Source organism: Callospermophilus lateralis, chromosome 7 (genome assembly GCF_048772815.1).
Source record: "Callospermophilus lateralis isolate mCalLat2 chromosome 7, mCalLat2.hap1, whole genome shotgun sequence".
In the NCBI taxonomy this organism is placed as follows: Eukaryota; Metazoa; Chordata; class Mammalia; order Rodentia; family Sciuridae; genus Callospermophilus; species Callospermophilus lateralis.
In genome coordinates this window covers 574,013-578,812 of record NC_135311.1, presented here as the reverse complement: position 1 = coordinate 578,812, position 4,800 = coordinate 574,013, and positions in this window count along the sequence as shown.

Genomic DNA, 4,800 nt, shown 5'->3' with positions numbered 1-4,800 from the left:
AGCCCGCTCTTTCTGCTTCCTGATAACCGTGCGCTGAGCGCCTCCCTCCACCACTCTCTTCCACCATGATGTCCTGCCGCAGGCCCCAAGGAATGGGCTGAGATCTCTGAAACTGGGAGCCCCAAATAAACTTTTCCTCCTTAAAATTGTTCTTCTTGGGTTTTTGGTCACAGCAGTGGACATGACTGAAACAGGAGTGGTGAGAGTCGAAGTTCCTCTTGTCCTTGGTGGTGACTGAGGTGCTCTGGACGCTCCCTGGATCCCTGCTTCCTGTGATCTGGGAGTGCGACTCCAGGGCTCTCCTAACTTGCTGTAATAAATCTGTTCCCATTTTTCCTTCTAGTCATGCTTATTGGCTTCCCACTCACCAAGAAGTGAATTCTTTGCATCTATCTGGGGACACTGCTTTATCTCTAATGTACATAGGCAAGAAAACTGAGGATCAAAGGATTTACAGAACTTCCTGAGATCACAAGACCCAGAGTTGGCACCCTAACTCAGTACTGCCCGTCTTCTAAGTCCAGGACCTTGCCCAGTTGCGTCAGGTGAAGGAAAAAAAAAAAAACCTGCTTATGATTAGAAATAGAAAAGAGCATGTTTGGACCAAAATGAATCAGTTTATTCAGAATGTAAAAAGTTGATGACTTGGGAAGAAACGGCCATCTCTCTTGTAGCTAGGGCACCACTAGATCTGAAGTTTTCCTGAGCTGCACCTTCTAAACAACGTTCTGTATTTAAGTTTGTGACCAACATGGCTGTGGTGTAAGAAACGCACTTGGATTTTGCCCCCGGTTCCTGACACTGACTAAAACCCTTGGGACTCCCTGAGTGATATTGGTATTCATAACGAGCCTGTTTTGGCCTCACCTGAATCTATACTAGTGAAGTAATTCAGGATGGGATCCCTAGTTAGTCGTAGGGTAGGAACAGAAACCGGAAAGAGTAAGAGCCTAGCGGGTGGGAACTTTTGGTGCCTTTGCCTGGATTCTGGAAAGGAGGGAGGTGAGGTTGGACATCGAGCTCTGTGAAAACTCTTCAGTGATGAGACTGAATGAACCCGTGGATCGGTGAGCACAAAGGACATTGGGAGGGTCTGGTAACTCCACACACCCTCACCCCTCACCCTGTTCTGTGCGATCCCATCTACTGTTGCTGAGTCGCGTCCTAAGTAACAAACTGGTCGACATGAGCAGAGCTTCCCTGAGCTCTCCTATGATTCCAGCAAATCATCGAAGCTGAGGAAGGGGCCGTGGGGATTCAGGAGTGTGAGAGCCCAGGCTTGTGACTGGCATTTGAAGTGGTAGCGGTCTCGTGGGACCGAGCTTGTAACTTCTGAGGTCTGATACGCACTCCAGGTGGATGGTGTCAGAGTTGAGTCGTAGGACACTCGGGATGTGTCCGAGAATCGACTTCTGTGGGAAAGACCTAACGGCACCTGAGGTTGGACATGTTTTGTGAGAGAGTGTAGAGGAGTGGTGTGTTCTCCAGAATGGTGTGCTCACAAAGTGTACAAGCTGAAAAGTTCTCAGAGCCTGGGTTGTTCCACTTATATTATCATCATGTGAAGAAATAGGGCTGGCTGTTTGATCCAGAGTTATTCTGCAGTGCCTGATATCCTGTGCACAGACTGCCTGAGAGACTCTCCCATGTGCGATGAGGAACACTGAGTGACCTCCACCTACACATCCCCTTCGTTCACTCTGCCATTCTTCACTGGGAGTCCCCATTACACCTTCTCCGCAGAGGGAGCTGGGTGGCAGGATCCTCATCCCAAACTCTTGGGTCAGAGCAGTTAAACGGAAAGGACTGTCCTGATGAAAAGAGACATTAAAAGTGATCAGCCGCTCTGCGTTAATTTGATGGTGAATGGTCTGGAAGTGAGCCTCCAGAATCCGCAGTCGTGGGTTTGTTAGACTCCATGTGACCCACTTCTCTGTGGGAACCCGAGTGGGGAAAGCGGAACCCTAACCCTGACAGCTACACAGCGAGATCGCTGCTCTGAGGCTCACCTACAGGAACATAAAATGGGGTTGGCTTTGTTGGCTGGCTTTCTCCTGCTTTTTTCTGGCCCAAGCTGCAAGCCCAGGGGGTGCGCCGTCGTGCGCCTGGCCAGGCGGCTCTGTGCTGAGCTCGCCCACAGCCCCTGCAGAAGAGCTGGCCCTGCCTCCCAGGAAGACGCGTGCCTGGGCCCCGGAGGGGATGGCCCCTCTGTGGAGAGAACGCTCAGCCTGGGGGCCGCGCCCGGGTTGGATGGCCATCTGGTCTCCACCGCTGCTGTGTGACTTATGTAAAAATAGAGAACCCCCGTGTCTGATCAGCCTCTGGCTGGAGGTTCCTCCCTGTTAGGCGACAGCTGGGCCTGCTCCTGTGTCTGGAGGGAACTGGAAATGGGTGGGCACCCCCCGCTCGGCTCCCCTAAGAGCTGGGCCCGTCCTCCCCGCCTTGTACCAAGACTCAGAGGCACTGGAGCCCTGTGATGTGTGCGAGGCTCCCCGCAGCGGCTGCTCCCACCACTCTGCCTGGGATAAAGGAGAGTAGAAATAGCGTGGAATCACAGTCACATATCACTTTTCTGGGAATTAGTGACTTGACAATCTCACACTTTCATAACATAACTGAAAACCAAAGTGTTTTTTAAAAGATCATGAAAATACCCCACCACCACAACCCCTACCCCCGCCCCTCAACAAGGGAAAAGCTGGTTTCAAGGGCACTAACAGAAAAAAATGGGTGGTTATCCCGCAAACAAAGAGCCACAAAAGTCAATAAATAAGTAAATGAAATGAAAACAGAGGACAACCATTTTAAAAAGTGGAGCAGAGCTGGGCACAGTGGCACCCGCCTGTAATCCCAATGACTCGGGAGGCTGAGGCAGGAGGATCTCAAGTTCAAGGCCAGCCTCAGCAGTTTAGTGAGGCCCTAAGCAACTCAGTGAGACCCTGTATAAAGTTACAAACAAAAAGGGTTGGGGATGTGGCTCAGTGGTAAAGAGGCATCTCTGTCTTTGATAAGCTCCACCAAAGGATCTCACAACAGTTTTTAGACTCTAAAGTTCTATTATTTGTATTTTATTTTTGAATCACAGGTATTAACACGAATTAATTGTAAAAATCAATGTGACTCTCTGTTATTTCCATGCATGCCTACATGATGTATTGCTCCTGTCCAACCACACTTCTGCCTTCCCCTCTCCCACCTACCCTTCCTTGTCCCCCGTAATCCATCTTGTACGGACAGGGCTCTGCTCTTGTTGTTCCTATTTTCTGAGTCTGGCTTATTCCACTCAACATGATGTTGCCAATTCCATCCACTTCTGCAAATGACAAAATTGCACTATTCTTTATGGCTGGATAATATTCCATGTTTTCTTTATCCCTTCACGTGTCAATGGGCACCTAAGCTGATACCGAGGATGGTGTGGCAGTAAACATGCATGTGCAGGTCTTTCTTTTGCATGCTGACGTCATTCCATTCCTTTAGACATATACCCAGGAGAGGTACAGCTAGATCACAGGGTTCCTCTATTTTTACTTTGGTTTCTTTTCTTCTAGGAGCCTCCACACTGTTTCCGTAGAGGCTGTACTAATTCACATTCCCACCAAGATGTGGAAGGCTCCCTTTCTCCATATCTGTGCCAGCATTTTCATCTTCTTCTTTGGCGATGACCATCCTGGTTGGGGTGAGATGGAGTTTCGCTGTAGCTTTGATCTGCATTTCCCTGATGGATGACAATACCGAGCGTATGTCCACTTGTCTGTTGACCACTTGTATTTCTTCTTCAGATCTCTTGCCCATTTTAGAATTGGATCACTCGGTTCTTCCTATTAAGAGTGTCGTTTTCTAGTGTGTTCTGATGTCAGTCCTCTGTCGGACACTTGGCTGTCAGACCATCTGTCCCTGCTCCAGACTGTCTTTTTGTTCTGCTGATTGTTTCTTCTGCCGGGCAGAAGATCTTTTCTGTTCAACGTAATCCCATTTGTCAGTTTTGGCTTTTGTTTCCTGTGCTTTGGAGTTTGGTCCAGAAAATCACTGCCTCTGTCAGCACCCTGAAGTCTTTCCCCACGTTTTCCTCTAACAGCGCCAGAGTCCCGTCCTCCCCCAGGGTTTGGGTTCGTTTCGGGTTGACTTTTGTACCAGGTGAGAGGCAGAGGTCACCTTCAGTTTTCCTCAGGACCATTTTTCAAAAAGCTTGTCCTTTCCCAGTGTATGTTTTGGGGACTTTTGCCCAGAACAGCTGCCTGTTGGCGTGTGGGTCACTGGGTTCTCTGTCTGTTCCGTCAGCCCTTGTGTGTGTTTGTTACGGGTCTGAGCATCAAATCAAGTTGGCTGCAGCTCTTTATTTTTTATCAAGTTGCTTTGGGTATCTGGAGTCTTGTGGTCCCATATGAACTTTGGGATCTTTTTCTAGTCTGTGAAGACACCGTCATTATTTTGACGGGGATTGCATTGGGTCTGTGTATGACACTGGGCGATGTGGACACTTTAACAATGTTGACCTTCCAATCAGCGAACACGAGAGCTCTTTTCACTTTCCAATGTCTTCTTCAATTTCTTCTGTGTTTTGTCATTTTCATTGTGCAAGGTCTTTCACTTTCTTGTTTAAGGTAATTTCTAGGTTTTTAACTGTTGGGTTTTATGTTGATTTTGTGTATTGCTGCTTTGCTGAATTCATGTATCAGTTCTAAGAATCTTTTGATGGAGTCTTAGATTTTTTTCTATGCAGAGAATCATATAATCTGGAAACAGAGATAATTTTACTTCCTACTTGATTATTTGTATGATTTTTTTTCTTTCTCTTGC